The following is a 16,754-nucleotide window of genomic DNA, read 5'->3' as shown; positions in this document are numbered from 1 at the left end:
CCCAGATCCATTTCTTCCTCCCAAACACTGGCATCCTATGACACTGGGCGAGAGAAGACAGAATAGTCTGAAATCGTGACCGTCAATCACTGGTGGTCTAAATTTTTCAGAATGTTTCTGACTGTCCACCAAAAATGGCTGTAAAGTACAGAGCAATACCCACTATGCTGGGCCCAGTTTGACAGCTTGTTCTACACCTTTGACTTCTAAATATAGAGTACTAATGTACACCTGACTTTGTGTTAACTCGGTAAGCACATTGGACACAAGTGTCCATTTCACAGGCGATCCCAAAGCACTGCCCCCCCCCCCCTCCATGCTCCCAGAGTTCCAAAATATAACATCAGCAGAACCCGGCCTTTTACAACGAGAGGACCATTCAGCAGAACTTTCCCCCAGGACTCTACAGCTATACTACTAAAAGAACCCAAGACATCACAGTCAATGCCAAAAAATCTCTATGCTGCCTAGTTAGTCAGAATTATTCACTTTTTCCCCATTTATACACCTAAAGATCTTAAAGTTACAATATAAAAGGTCAGAACTACTTGGCTCAAAGTCTTTCACAGCAAGTTTTCATTTGCTTTCTACTCTTAGGTCCACTTAGGTAATATTTTACAATTACTGTGTGTTAACTACTTAGCACCACCACGGTGGCTCTAAGATTTAATAAAAAGTTTAATTCAGCTGTATGAGATAATGTTTAATTCAGAGTTTCTCTAGGTTGTGACTTCAAGAAAATATTGATCTTTCTCTTAAAAAGGTCTGCTTGATACTGCAACTGAAGACTCCACAATGTAACACATTTCAGGATTAGCTTACAGTATAAAAAAAAAAGACATTAGATCTGAGGTTTGTTAATGTTTACATTACTCTACTTGCCACAGTGGTTTAAAGTACTTTACAGCAGAATTTAAATCATTACACATATTACTGAACGGTAGCATTTATGGACAAGTCAGATTATTTTGTAGAACAAAATGCAAGATAAAGGCATATCTCTCAAATGTCAGGAATTTTGATCCCCATTTAACAAATAATATGTCCCTTCTAAATTTGGAAACATAAATCAGAGGCAGACACTAATATCAATTACTTATTTACTCAGCTGTGGCCCTCAAAATGTATATTAATACATAGTCCTCTTGTTTCAGCAATATTCTTACTACTATTACTTCAAAAGTGATCCAACTTTGGGGCATCTATTCCCCACCGTTTCCAGTCCTGTGACCAATTACTGAGATAAGAGGTTGACAGTCAGCAATTATTAGGAACATGTTACTGTGCACATAATACAGGGTTTACTCACAATCATACGAGTCCAGCATTCGTCTCAAATACACCTCATTATGCGGAACGTTACTTATTAAAGTCAATGTTCCTCACAGGTTATCGACTGAAGGGTCCGTAATATATCATGTTTTGCAGCAGACACCCATGGTAAATAACACAGGATAATATTAATTCATCAAAATAACTGTTTATAGCACATTAACAATCCTTTGAGCATGCTTGTTGAATAACTTAGTAAACTATAACTGTTACACGTTACCCATTTATTCCACATTATGGTAGGCTCTGTTCCACACTGCATAGACAGAAGGGTGAGAGCTACGAATCCCACTATATACTAACTAAAAGACATTACTATTTCTGTTTCTTCTAACAATAAAAACGATGGAAAGGAATGAAACAGTCTGATAAAACACTTTTCAGTGAACTATTTTAGCTTCCAAAACCCTCCCTTTACGACATAATTTTCCCAGGGAAATCACAAAAGCAGCACAGTGTTGCGAACACTTACCAGTCAGCTAACTACTCTAATTCCAAAAAAAAAATATTTTGAGTTGCGATATCATCTTCCCTGAAGCTCTCACTCTTACAGTACTCCGCAACTAGTTCTTCCCTATTCACCATCAACTAAACTCTGGAAAATCAACGTCTAGCTAATACGCTGCAACAGAACAGTATGTCTAAAAAGTAATCATTTACTTATCTGAGTAAATGTATGCTATCTGTCGAACAATATTCCAGCAACCGTCATTCTTTGGCGAACTAATTTCCCATACAACTACCGACGTTTCATCTACAGCGCCAGACTAGGTGACACTAAGTCGCCCTGTGATGAAATCAGCCGTAGCGGGAAACATTTAAACATTATTTTTTTGTCTTAGAAACGTGTCTACATGGGTATTGTTGATTTTGTTTTGGTCCCATTGACTGCCTTGTGCTGTTCAGTCTGTTATATGAATGTAATGTATGTTCTTTCTGCCTTTTTACGCAAAATGTTTAATTCTTATTCGAAACCTTTCACGTTGTGGATATGACAGCAGGGGGTGACGAGTACGTCATTCCATTATTTATCGGATTTTCTATGCAATGTAAGTATAACACTGAATAGCTCAGATGAGCTGCTGGTGACTGGGTGACGTAGATGTAGTTATTTTTCTTCAGATTGACAGTATGGATGTCCGTTTCTTTTATGTACTGTTCTGTAGAAATAACCAGGAGAATGTAGTCGATTGCTGCCAGTTTGTTTCATTTTATTTATTTATTTTTTTAGTTATGTAGTAGTGTACAAACAGAATGACTGTCCGTAGGGGTAAACTTTTACTGGGCTCCTCACGGGTCTTGTATGCTTTTTCAGGTTAATTGCTTTTATAGTTTGTTTGAATTGGCGGTTGGAGTAGCCGACAACTGTAACTGGTGTAACGAAATTGAATGGAGAATTAATAACTGTAATCGCAAACATCTAAACATTATCTGAGCCTAGGTAGAGTTATAAGGAAAGGAGAGTAGTATTCCCTGAGCACTGTGTGGGAAGGCGTGACTTTTTCTTACAGTAGGGGGTGAGGAGGACAGTGTGGGTGTGTCCCTGTAGGACCGTAAACCACACATGAGCCTGTACGAGTTTTTATTCCACTGTTAAAATTGAAGTGTTAGTGCAGGGGCGAAACGTATAACGCGATCTTGTCCGAGACTGACATTGCTAAACACAATATAACACTGCAGTTGATGATGTAAATTTTCTTGTATTCCTTAACTAAAGGGGATCTGAGACGGCTTTTTCACTAGCTCGGGGCTACCAGCAAACTCTCTAGACTGGAGCTCCTTCCCTACCCATAATGCCCCATCCCTAATATTCTTCAGAACTAGTTTGCCGCTAAAGCGTTTAGGGTGGTCGCCTTCAGCTCTGGAGTTATCTGTGACAGATAAGTCAGTTTTCTATATTTCCTCTCTAAACCCTTTAGAAATAACCATTCATTTAATTCGTATTCTTCGTTTTTCAGTTTAAAGTGTCTCTTCCGGTATTTTTCCAATATTTTGAGTGTAAAACTTTTGTACCATCGTGGTAGGCCAATCTTCCCTTCTGTCCTGTTTTCTTGTAGTTCTTAAAAACAGTTGCTGGCATTTTTCCTTTTCATATATTTCTTTCGGCTTATTAAAAAAAGTTTAATTTCTCCCTCTTGCTTTTAACTAGGAAAATGTCTGACAGGGGTCTAGCAGGTTTTAAAAAATGTGACGAGTGTGGGCACAAGTTCCCTTTGTCTGATGCCCACAATCTTTGTGTGTATTGTTTAGCACCAGAACAGCTACAACAAGATTACAGTATTTGTCATGGGTTCAACCCCCAACCTTTAGCAGACAGGAAAAATAAGCTGATTTTAAAGGAATTATTGCCGTCTTCCTTTTCTGAAGCTATTGCTGGGGTTCAATCCCCTAAACATAAATCTAAAGACCTGTCAAAAAGGTATAGGTCATTGGATTTTCCAGCTTCTACCCCTTCTGAACCAAGGAATAAGAAAGAAAAACTGGATCCAAAGCTACATCCAATCCGACCATCCTCGGATCCGACCAAACATATTTCAGATTCTACATCTTTGGATTCTAAGCCCTTACCAAGAACTGCATATTCACCAAGTCTGGATTTGGTTCCTTCCAGGGTACCCTCTCCCTTTCTAGAGAGGCGGTCAAAATCGCAGTCCCTGGTATCTTCTCGCTCCTCCAGGAGTCTAACAGAAAAAGATGTGGAGAGGATTATTATGAAACTCTTAGCTAAGCGAGGAGTTCTCGCAGATCCTACCCCTTCAGGTCAGGAAGTTCGTCCATCTACCTCTCCATCGATAACAGCTCCTTCTCTAATTCAGTCTGTGGTTTTAGAGCCCTCAGATCCGCGCTTTCCGGGTCCGTCTGTCTCACATCTGATGAGAACATCCTCTTCAGATATGACTACTACTCTGAGTGCATCGGCTCCAATATCCTCCGAGCCAGATGAGACTCTGAGCAGAAGCTTCGCTGTTGGATCTGAGAGGATGGGGTCAATTCCAAGGTTTTTGGAGCCATCTCAACCCCTCGGAGCTTCGACAGTGGATAGTTCGGCTCTGACTTCTGTCTCGGGTGAATTGCTATTGGGGTGGAAGGAGGTGACAAACCAGAGACTCGCTTCCTTCTCTCCAAAACGGTCTGCCTTTGAGGTAGTGAAGAGAGTTTTCTCTGCTTCGGCGGGTCAGATAGGTCCTTCCTCCTCAGATCCACCTTCTTCTCAGATGACTTTTTACCGTGATCCTCAACATTCTACCCCACAGGGACAGCCAACCCAAAGCTTCCAGTCTACCCAGCAGGGTGTTTTGATTTCTTCTGATACTTCTCTGGACCACCACACTGAGGAAGTCCCTAGGAAGAGACAGTGCAAAAGGAGGCACTTGGACTCGCCTCAGGAGTCGGTCACTGAAGGTGGCAGGTCTTCGCATAACCCTTCCCCCGAGGAATCAGTATTTCTGGAAGCATTTGGTACTAGTCTGTCTACCTCCTGGATTACTCAGTCAGCTGATGAACTTATTGATTTGATTTGCAGGCGGGCATGGAAGGAACCTAATACAATTGAGCCGATACCCAAGAGAGCAGACCGGATTCTGGCTCCACCAGTTGGGAAGGAATATTGGAGTAAAGAGGTTCCAGTAGATAGCATTGTTCTGGCGGCGGCTACAAAACAGAAATTCACTGAACAAAGTTCCACAGTCCAGCCTCCTAATAAAGAGTCAAGAGCAATAGACAGATTTGGGAAGCGTATTTATGCCTCAGCAACATTTGCACTTAGATCTCTGAACTATTTAGCGCATTTTACTAGGCTGCAAAGAGATTTGATTAAAGAATTATCCACATCTCTTTCTGGAACTGGATCTGCAGAGTCTCAATCTTCATTAGTTTCTCAGTTGGCTACCCTACAGTCTATATCCAATTTATCAATGAGGCTTATCTCGTATGCTGCAGAAGGTGCCTCAAGGGCTGCAGGTTCAGGGATTTCCGTCAGGAGGTATGCCTGGATGCGCCTGTGTGATTTTCCGGAGCCCTTAAAGTCATCATTTGTCAATGCTCCCTTTGACGGCACTTCTTTGTTTGGCCCTACAGTAAAGGAAACACTCTCCAGGTGTGAGAAGGATTTAAAGACCCTCTCTGCAGTGGGCGTGCGTTTTTCGACCCCTCAAAGGATCTTTTCCAGGAATCAAAGAGGAGGTCGAAAAATGTGGTTCAGAAAATCTCAGGGTCCTTTCCAGGACACATCTGGAGTTAGTTCCCCCAGAGGCAGAGGGAGGAGCTGTAATGGAAGACGATGTCCCCGTGGCAGAGGAGGTCAGCAAAAGTGGGGGTATAGAGATTCCTTTGCAGACAGACCCTTTCATTACTTCTGAATGAGGGCTCGAAGCCCTTGGGGGGGGGTCACTTATCTCTGCACCTGAAAGCCTGGCTAAGTATAACAAAAGACAGTTGGGTGCACATAATTATTTCCAGAAGCTATATAATTAAGCAATAACCAATGACGTTGGTGTGGTATATTAAGATTTACCCACGGTAGGTGTGGTTTAATCATGAGGGTCAAGCTCGAGTGAATAAATAGTCAACTGCGGGTAAATCTTAATATACCACACCACAAAGTCAGTTATTGCTATTACAAAATGACATTACTTAAGAAAAAAAATGCTTTTCTTAAGTAATGTCTTTGTATAAGGGCACTGTGCTGTCCCTTCCGCTGTTGGTATACTGTATATCCTGTTGTTTTTTTTTTGATGTACTGAGCATGCTTGTGGGACTTGCGTTCCCACACTTACCCAGTACATCAGTGCTTTGGAAAGGAAGCAACGGAGATAAAAGGTCTCCTTTGCTCCGTTCCAATCAACATGCTCATTTTAAAATATTAATCCCAGTCACTGTATAATTCCATTTTCCCTAATTATTTCCAGAGGTTCTGTAATTCTGTTTTCCCTACCTCCATCATTATCCAGAAAAATTCCCAGAGTTCCACCCAATCAGAGGAAAGCAGTAGCACTAATCAAAAAACTGCTAGAAAAAGAGTCATCCAAGAGGTCCCACCAGATCGGATAGAATCCAGAACTTACTCAAAGATTCTTTTTAGTGCCAAAGAAAACAGAGGACTGGAGATCAGTGTTGGATCTTAGTGTATTGAACAAGTTGGTTTGACACGCAAAGTTCCAGATGGTCATAGTTCAGTCCATTCTGCCCTTTCTGGACAAGGACAATTGGATGTGCTCGACAGTAAGCATCCAGAAGATGTATCACATAAAGACGAAGAGATGATACAGAAGGTACTTGCGCTTCCAGCTGGGAGCCAGTCCTTATCAGCTCAGAGCATTGTCCTTTGGCCTCACCACAGCCCTCAGGGTGTTCACCAAGTGCATGGCAGTGGTTGCAGCTCACTCAAGACTGGAAGGATTCTGGATGTTTCCATATTTAGACTGGCTCATTACTGCCCTCCCCAGGCATCGACTGGTAGAAGCGCAGGGTCAGGTGTTACAGACCTGTTCACGTCTTGGAATAACCATAAATTACAAGGTCTAATCTGCAACCAACCCAGACATTAAAATTCATAGGAACAGTGTTCAACACGGTATCTATGATGGCTTCTCTTCCTCTGTGAAGAATGCAAACAGGATGCAGGTCAGGAGAATAATTTGCAGTTCGAGAATTTCAGCCATATTGATTCTGCAAGCCCTGGGATCAACGTCAGTGGCAATAATTTTAGTCCCTTTAGCAAGATTCCCCATGAGAATTCTTCAGTGGATGCTAGCAACACAATAGTCAGTGCTTTCTCAGCCCATGTCTGTGATGATGAGAATAACTCAGTTATGCAACCAATACCTTTCCTGGTGATTACAGTCAGAACAGCTGTTTACAAGGTCATTCTTTTCATCCTGCCTCAGCCCAAGGCAATAATGACCATGGACGCTTCCCAGATTGGGTGGGGGGGCACTGCTTGGGAAAGCAGTCCAAGTCACTTGGTCCCCTGTAGAGGCCAAACTGCATATTGGTGCTCTAGAGATGAGTGGTGCTGTTAGCGTTGCAGGCATTCCAGAACTCTCTTCCTCTGGGGACAGTTGCAATCCAGGCAGTCATGTCAGTAGTCTGGTACATCAACAAGCAAGGGGGAACCAGATCTTACCTCCTGTGTCTAGAAACCCTCAGAGTATGGCAATGGGAGATATCTTCCAACCACTTTCTAGTAACAATGCATATTCAGGGGAAGTTGTGTGATAGCAAACAGACTGAACAGGTCCATTTTTACTACCTCATGAATGGTTCCTCAACAACAACGTGATGGAAATGATTGTAGGTTGGTGGGGCCAACATTGCTGCAATCTTTTTGCATCTCCCCTAAACAACAGATGCAGAAACTTCTTTGCCCTAACCCCCCACTGGGGGAATCACCGAGGGATGCTCTGCTCCATGATTGGCCCCTCTGTCTTCTGTATGTTTATCCTCCAACTCCCCAAATTCCTTCAAAAAGCAGTCCGGTTGAAGAGTGACATCCTTATTGCACTTTACTGGCCTCGGCAGATTTGGTTCCCTTTCCTTTGACCTGATCTACTATATCCACCTTGGATTCTGGACCTTCTGTCTCACCCGACAGACATGGCTTACCCGGATATCTCAAATCTCAAGCTAACGGCATTGTTTCTCCAATTCCTTTAATAGCCAGGCCTTCTTCCCCTGTTTGTTCCATACTTTTATCTTCCCATAGACCTTTTACAAGGAAACTTTACAGGACTAAATGGGAAGGTTTGTTTACTGGGCAGAACAGAATCAGACCCCTTCTGAGTTTGTTTGTTCTGTTCTAGAATTTTTAGTGAGTTTGTTTAATGACGGTGCTAGTTCAACTGTTAAAGTTCAACTCGCAGCAATCTCTAATTTTCGTGTGGGATTTAAAACTTCTTCCCTGGCTTCCTCTAAACTGTGCAAAACATTTTTGAAAGGTACTGTTCTGCTAAGACCCCTGTATAAAGACTCCATGCCACCATGGGATTTGAATTTGGTATTGCAAGCCTTAATAAACTCTCCCTTTGAACCTTCTGATAAATGTGATCTTAAATTTTTGACCTGGAAAACTATATTTTTAGTAGCAATTAAATCTGCTAGAAGAACTTCAAGCGTTATCTTCTAAGCCCCCCATATTTGATTTTTCATAAGGATAGGGTCACGTTATTTAGTAATGCTTCCTTCCTTCCTAAGATGGTGTCGGAATCCAACATAAACCAGTCAATTAACTTGCCAGTATTTTTCCCTCAATATATAAATAAAGGGGATTATATGCTGCACTTACTGGATATTCACAGGCAATTCTGTATTTACCTAGACAGAACAAGAGATTAGAAAGACAGAGTAGTTATTTGTTTCCCTTGCACATAATAAATTGGGCAAATTGGTTATTAAGGTAACTTTAGCTAGATGGCTGACATTGCTTCCCATTTATCTATAACAGATTGAATCTGCCCCCTACCAAAACCATTAAAGGCTTATTCAACCAGATCTATGGCAACTTCTGCTGTATTCCAGTCTAGATCTTCTATTAATGATATATGTGCAGCTAGAACTTGGTCAAATCCTCATACCTTTATTGCTGATTATAAACTAGATTTGGTCTTGAGGGGAAGAGCAGCCTTTGGATCAACTGTACTCAGAATTATTCTTCCTTAGAGTCCACCCAGAAATTAGTTTAGCTAGGAACTCGGTCCCATTAGTTGAGGAATGAATGAAAATTGACAATCTCAGATAAAGAAGTTATGTACTTAACATAACAACATTCCATCTGTGTTGTCCGCTTTTATTCTTCCTCAACTCCCCACCCACCATCCTCCACCGTATTTCATAACTGACTTCTGGAGGAATGAGGTACTTCAGGACACTTTTATGTCCTTTGTATTGAACTACAGTTATGTTGTTTCTTTTATAGGCTTCCTCTCAAGCTGCAAGCAAGATCTGAGGGATGTTAGGGGTGGTGCATTGTGGGTAGGGAAAGAGCTCAAGAGTTTGTTGGTGGCCACGAGCTAGTAAAACATCCAAGTCTGATCCGATCCCCTTTAGTTGAGGAAGAATCACAGATGGAATGGTATGGTAAGTACATAACTTCTTTTTCATAACTTAGGAGTAGGGCACATCATACATACGAGTCTCCACCTCTGAGCATTCAGTATCATTGCAGTCATTTTTAAAAATCATTGCAGTGGATAAGAAAGAGAAGCACTTTTTCTTATAGAAGTTGTCCTTATATTAGACCCTGTATAGTAAGTGATGGGGAATCTTTGTATAGGCTTAGTTTATGCAGTATATTTTTAAACTCAGACCTGGTTATGGGGGCATGGATAAATCTTGGAGGAATAAGGGTTCCAAAATCAAATCATTGTGCTGTGCCTAAATCATAAAAGTTGAGATGTATGGTACAGAGGTATGCTTCTAAAATTCGTTTAGTAGCATGAAGAATTTTCATCTCCCTGTAGTTCTGAGTAGTCTTGATAATCTGAATGAGTGAATCACACCTCGCAACAGTACCTCATTATGAGGAGCAATCACTATTTGAATCTTAAAGTCTGTATTCTACATTGAAAGGGTTTATCATACATTCATCGTTAACAATTGTTTTAATACATCTCCATGGTAAATAATGCTGAATCATAATTAATAAATGAAAATAACTTTTTATAAATATAAAGTAGCACACTTTAATCATGCTGTGAGCTTTCTAGTTAAAATTATCAGTAGGTTAAGTGATCCACATTTTGTCCCAGTGTTTTATATTATGAGAGGTAGGGTCCATATTTTGAGGATCGAAAGTTCGTTTCCCAGTGTTCCATATTATGAGAGGTGGGGTTCATATTTTGATAATGGAAAGTTGATGACTTGCTTCATAACTGTGTAACACTTGAGTGACTTGCTTCATAACTGTGTAACACTTGAGATATTTATTTGGCAATCTGTTTTCTTTTTAGCATTACACCAAAAATACAATTGTTTGCACTTAGTTGACTCTTATTCAGCAATCCATTCCATTCCCCTTCCGTTTGCCCTTTCTTCCTGCATTGGGGGCTTTAGTTGCATCTTGCATTGTAAATAAGGTGCATGCATATGTACCATGTGCCTACCTGTTATAAGCATGTCCATGTTTATCAGTATTTGTAAAATGTGTTTTTCATAATACAGTATGTGAAAGGGAGGATGCTATTGTCCTGTTAACCCTCACTTAGTTCTTAAAGGTAGATCTTGCAAGCCCGCCACTCTAAATAGTATAGAAAACAAATTAATATTTACTTGTGTTACTTTTAGGCTTTCAAGTGGTGACCTAACTGGCTAACGGCTACTACAGTATTGTAAGCTTTCTTAATCAGTTATTTGTACTGCAGTGAAGCATTCTTAATCATTAAGCCTTTCATGTAGAAGTTATCAGACTACTTGGAATGCCATGTAGAAAAGTAGGCAGACATTCTGACTAATAAGGAGTAAGTAGATCTAGTTGTCAGTGAAAAAACTGCCCACAACAAAGTCAGAATATCAGTGATGGCCCTCATCTTGCCATTCATATGTTGTAATTAAAACAAAAACGATGATGCACAGTAGCCCCTGCAGTCTCTGTTTCCATTTGCACTGTGTCCCTTGTTTGATTTAAGATGAAGTAGTTGTATAATATATAATATATAGTTATACTAGCATGTATATGTTTTACGATATACTGTTTTTACTAGTTCATCCAATGTATAAACAAATGGACATCTACTGTTCAGCGGTTCTTGTATATACCAAAATGCTGGTCTTAAATTAATAATAATAAACAAAAAAAAAAGAGAGATTTCTTGGAGTATAGCATATACCTCAGTACTACTGATCACATTGTGTCTTAAGAGTTCAATGAACCGTTCTGTAACCGTTTAAGTTCAAGCATAATAAAATAAACTTCAGTCATTAGCAGATTAAAATACAATGTATTAAAAGAAATGGCACACATGTGGGACATAATACTCAGTCATGTCTCCCCAAACAAAAGAATTTGTAAATCTTTATAGGAAAACTTTAACAAAGTAGTAAACCTTTATCACTCATATGACTGCTAGCATCTAATAGAAAAATGCTAACCGACACCATTCATAATACAGTTTATTTTTCATTCCATTACTAAATATCAAATAGAAATACTTTAGTTTTAGTATAGATCTGCAGTGTCTTGTCTGCATTTTTAGCTTAGTGTGGAATAAGTTTATTTGTACCGTGTGACTTAGAATGTTGGCTCAGGAAATGAAACTTAAGATCTGAAGTAGTTTACTTCCTTTGGTCTTCAACCTGTGGGATACCGGATCCGTATTGGATCCGAGCCGGCAACCTTACTAGCATCTGCTCCAAGCTCCTCCCCTTACCCATAATACACCTCCACTACCTTCCAACCCCCAGATCTCGTTTGCCGCAGCTAGCTGAAGTATCGTGATCTCCAGAGCTCCAAAGTGGGGAGAGTGACTGGATGTGCTCATTAGACCTCCAGGATGTTTACTATCACAAACATGCACAGAAGCTCCAGGAGGTTCCTCTACTTCTGACTAGGAGTCAATCATTACCATTTTCGAGCCCTATCCTTTGGTCTCACCACAACCCCCAGGGTGTTAGCCTAAGTGATGGCGGTGGTAGTGGCTCACCTGAGACGTCAGGGGATTCAGGTCTATCCGTACCTGGACAATTGGCTCCTCACTGCTCCCACTAGGAGTCTACTCTCACAAACCAGGGATTATTTCTTGATCCTTGCCCTGTGTTTGGGGATTACAGGCAACTCTTCCAAGTCACTCCTAGATCCTGTACAGGTGATAGACTACATTGGCGCAAGGATAGATACTCTACAGTGAAAAATCTTCCTGACCTTGGAGAGAGTACAAAACCTAAGGATGCATGTCTCTCTAATCTACCATTCTCATCTCCCAATGGCAGAATCAGTGTCGAGGGCCTTAGATTCAATGGCGGTGACTATAATGCTTCTCCTGTGTGCCCGGTTACATATGAGAATTCTAAAGTGGACTCTAGCTGTACAGTGGTCCCTGTTGGAACTTCCATTGGGGTATCCAATACAACTCAATTGAGTCTGTCGGTCGTCCCTCATTTGGTGAATGTGTTCTCCGGACATTCTGGAGGGATGACCTTTGTTCCAGCCCCGACCCAAGCCACAGTGACCACGGACACCTCCCAACTCGGGTGGGCAGGGCATTATTTGGGCAGGGCAGTCCAAGGCCTCTGGTCTCCTTTAGAGACCAGTTTTCACATAAATGTTCTAGACATGAGGGCGGTCCTTTTTGCGTTGCAGGCTCTTCATGCCTTTCTTCCTCTGAGAACAATTGCAGTTCAGTCGGACAACATGTTAGTGGTCTGGTATATCAACAAACAGGGAAGGACCAGATCGTACCCCCTTTTGTCGCGAGACCATGAGAGTATGGGAATGGGTGATCTCCACCAGTCCTTTCTTATCGCAATGCATATTCCGGGGCGGCCCAACATCTTAGCGGACAGGTTAAGCCTTGACTATTCTGATGCCTTATGAGTAGTCTCTGATTCTTTCAGTAGCAGACCAGATCTTCCGTGAGTGGGGTCAGCCTTGCTACGCTGTCTTCTTATCTCCTTCCAACACGAAGTGCAGTGAGGTTTTTGCTCTGAACCCCCTGCCAGGGGAGTCCCTCAGAGATGCTTTAGTACATGCTTGGCCTCCTGGTCTTCTGTATGTTTACCCTCCAGTACCTCTTATTCCGAGGTTTCTACAGAAAGTTCATCGACTGGGGAGCAAAGTGATCCTCATTGCCTCGTTTTGACCATGCCAGGTATGGTTTCCCTTCCTTTGGTCTCGCCTTCTGGCTCTGCCTTGGATCTTTGATCCCATTCAGGATCTGATTTCACACCCTTCGGGGATTCCTCATCCAAACCTGGACAGTTTGAAGCTTACGGCTTGGCTGCTCCAGTTCCCTTGATTGCTAGGACTCCTGGATTATCCTTCTCAGTTAGGTGACTTTTGGTGGCTGCCTATAAGTCTTCGACCAGGAAGGTTTATCACAGCAAGTGAAAACGTTTTCCCATTTGATCTTCAAAGGAGTTTAGATCCCTTCACGGCTCCTATTTCTGCCATTCTTGTCAAGAATCTAAATGGCAATGCTCAGATTTGCTCTGAGCTAAAACAGAATGGCATTAAATATACTGATCCCAAGGATATTGCCAATATCTTGGCAGATCGATTCAGTGCCAACTTCACCCCTCTCTCACTCCCTAAATGGCCCATCTCAATACTGGAAGATTGCCAAATTCCGGTAATAATGGCCACACAGGTAAAAAACGCACTCTCCAAAGCTAAGAATACAGCATCCAATGGACCAGATGACATAGCGGGCTGTGTACTACATGAACTACAATATGAACTGGCACTTCACCTAACTGTCATGTTTAATCATATCCTCACCTCAGGTTTCATGCCCACTGAGTGGCGCACAGCTTCAGTTATCCCACTCCACAAGGGGGGATACACCTTGGATCCCGGAAACTACCGTCCCATCAGTCTGACGAGCCTTATCTGCAAGGCCATGGAGCGTATTATCATGGAACTTATAAACAAAGACATTGGCAACCTTCAAACACTGGACCCCCACCCAGTTTGGGTTCGTGAAGGGCCGATCTTGTCTCCTGAACCCGATTGACTTCTTCTAATCAGTCTCCAGAGCCATGGACAAGGGTAATGTGGTCCACACAGCCTATCTAGACCTTACCAAGGCTTTTGACACCATCCCCCACTCTGGAATCGTAGATAAACTTACTAAGCTGGGCATAAATCCCTACTTAACCCAGTGGGTTACTGATAGAACCCACACTGTAAAAGTAGCCCACTCCAAATCCAGTTCCAGGCAAGTGGAGTACCTCAGGGTTAAATCCTGGACCGCTCTTTTTTGGCATGTACTTCTCTGAAGTACAGGCCAACACTAAGGGACTCTGGCTAACAAAGTTCACAGATGACTGCAAACTGGGAGCTATTATTGAATCCTCAAATGATGTGGATACTCTACAAAAGGGCCTTACTGAAACAGATTCTTGGTGCCAGAGCCATGGGCTCAAGCTTAATGCCAAAAATGTATAGTTATCCCCTTTGGGAAACATGTACCTGTGAATTACCATATAGGTGGCAGTACACTAAACACCGAATGTGTGATAAGAGACTTAGGGGCACAGGTGGACAGTGGTCTCACCTTTGATAACCACATCGCCACAACAGTCAGGAAATCCTTCTATGTGGCACACCTCATCACTAAGGGCTTTTCATCCAGAAAAAAGGAGGTCATTGTCCCACTGTACTCATCCCTCATTAGACCCATTATAGAATACAACGCCCCGTTTGGTATATACCTCTCAAGACATCTGCAACAACTGGAAAGGCTGCAGAAATACCTCATTAAAAGGATCACAAACCTAAAGCAGATGCCCTATGCTGACCGCCTTAAAAAAACTCCAGCTATACTCTGTCACATATCGATTACTCAGGGGGCGATCTCTGCTTAGCATACACGGCCATGTCAAACCCAGAGCTGTTGGACATGCTACACTTAAAGAAATCCCAATCCCTCAGAGCCACACACTCCAGGGATCTAAACCTTGTCATTGCAATAAACAAAACATGCTGGAGGGATAGGTTCCTTACCCAGAGACTCCCCAAACTCTGGAATAGATTGCCCATACATGTCAAGCAGAGTGCCTCTTTGGCCCTCTTCAAAAGGAACCTTGATGATTGGATGTGAGAAAGGAAATTCACCCCGGGGATCACGTCAGTCGTCCTGCTAGACAGGGGTCCAGGGAAGTAAATAGTGTGGGAAGAAATAGCCAGGGAATTGTTATGGCTAGGCTTGTATAGGCCCTAGGGCTGATAGCCTAGTAACAACCTATGAACCTAATCTTTCAACACGGAGCTAGTTCTTCTACTGTCAAGGTTCAGTTGGCTGCCATTTCTCATTTTCAGGTGGGTGAGAATTCTGCGCCTCTAGCCTCCTCCAGACTGTGTAAAGCCTTTGTTAAAGGCATTTTTTTTGTTACCCCCCCCCCCCCATTCAAGGATCCTGTTCTCTCATGGGACCTTACTATGGTTCTTCATGCTTTGGTCGCTCCGCCTTTCGAACCTGCTGCAACCGCAGATCTGAAATATTTATCTTGGAAAGCAGCATTTCTGGTGGCTATTACCTCTGCCAAAAGGGTTTCATAACTGCAGGCCTTGTCCATCAAAGTTCCTTATATGATTTTTCACAAAGATAGGGTTTCCCTTCGGACCAATCCATCCTTTCTCCCTAAGGTGGCATCACCAGTCAATATCAATCTGATCATCAATTTGCCTGTGTTCTTTCCTAATTTTACCAACAAGATGGAATATAAACTCCACCTGCTGGATGTCATAGGCAGTTACGATTCTATTTACACAGGACAAAAAATTTCCATAAATCTGATCAGTTGTATCCTTCTATAAACCTATACAATCTCCAAGGTCACTATTGCTAGATGGATTTCTTCATGCATCTTTCAGGTCTATAAGGACAGAGGCTCGTCTCCTCCGGGTCAGGTGATAGCTCATTCCACTAGATCAATGGCGATGTCTGCAGCTTTTTGGTCTAGAGTTTCTTTGGATGATATTTGTTCTGCAGCTACTTGGTCCTCATCTCATACATTTATTTCTCATTACAAATTGGATTTGACTTCCAGAAGGAGAGCATCCTTTGGCTCTGCGGTGCTCCAGAATATCCTTCCATGAGGGCCTCACAGGAGTTTAGTAGCTGGGGACTCTGTCCCACAGGTTGAAGACCAAATGAAGTAAACTACGTTAGATAAAGAAGTTATATACTCACCATAACATTCCATCTGAGTAGTTCTACTTCATTTGTCTTCAACTGTCCTTCCCACCTTCCCCTGGACCTTGGTATATGAACAGCCTATGGGCTGCTGTTATAGGTCACAAGTATTTTTTCAGGTCAGGTTATTGGTATAAGATTCAGCAAACTCGAGCTGTGGGTTGGAAGGTAATGGAGGTGTATTATGGGTAAGGGGAGGAACTTGGAGCAGATGCTAGTAAGGTTGCAGGCTTGGATCTGATACGGATCAGATATCCCACAGGTTTAAGACAAAGGAAGTAGAACTACTCAGATGGAATTTATGGTGAGTACATAACTTCTTTATTCTGTACTTTTCAATGTTTCAGCTTTTACTGCTGCAAACCCATAACACTAACCTTCTAGGACACGTGCAGTTTTATTTTAACCCTTTACAATCCCTCATTTGATGCTGACAAAGCATTACACTCGTCATGAAACGTCTTTTACACTTTAAATATACTATCCTACATTTTTTCAAAACCTAACTCAGTGTCCGTGAACGTGAATTAGAAAATATCTGTAAATGACAGTTTTTCTGACCTATGAGCGGCACAT

At 42.0% G+C, this 16,754-nt stretch overlaps 1 protein-coding gene across 1 annotated transcript in view; it reads left to right on the top strand.

The window, feature by feature from the left end:
• Window positions 1–317: 317 nt before the first annotated feature.
• ZGRF1 (zinc finger GRF-type containing 1) overlaps window positions 318–16,754 on the top strand; it is a 2,981,513-nt gene continuing 2,965,076 nt past the window's right edge. Inside the window, exon 1 of the mRNA XM_044061551.1 lies at window positions 318–2,381. The gene's annotated coding sequence lies outside the window, so the exon portion shown is untranslated. The remainder of the gene's footprint in view (window positions 2,382–16,754) is intronic.

This window comes from Protopterus annectens, chromosome 2.part0, assembly GCF_019279795.1.
Source record: "Protopterus annectens isolate FY-2018-M chromosome 2.part0, PAN1.0, whole genome shotgun sequence".
Lineage (NCBI taxonomy): Eukaryota > Metazoa > Chordata > Ceratodontiformes > Protopteridae > Protopterus > Protopterus annectens.
The sequence above is the reverse complement of the archived record's forward strand: the minus strand, read 5'-3'. Positions and strand labels throughout refer to the sequence as shown.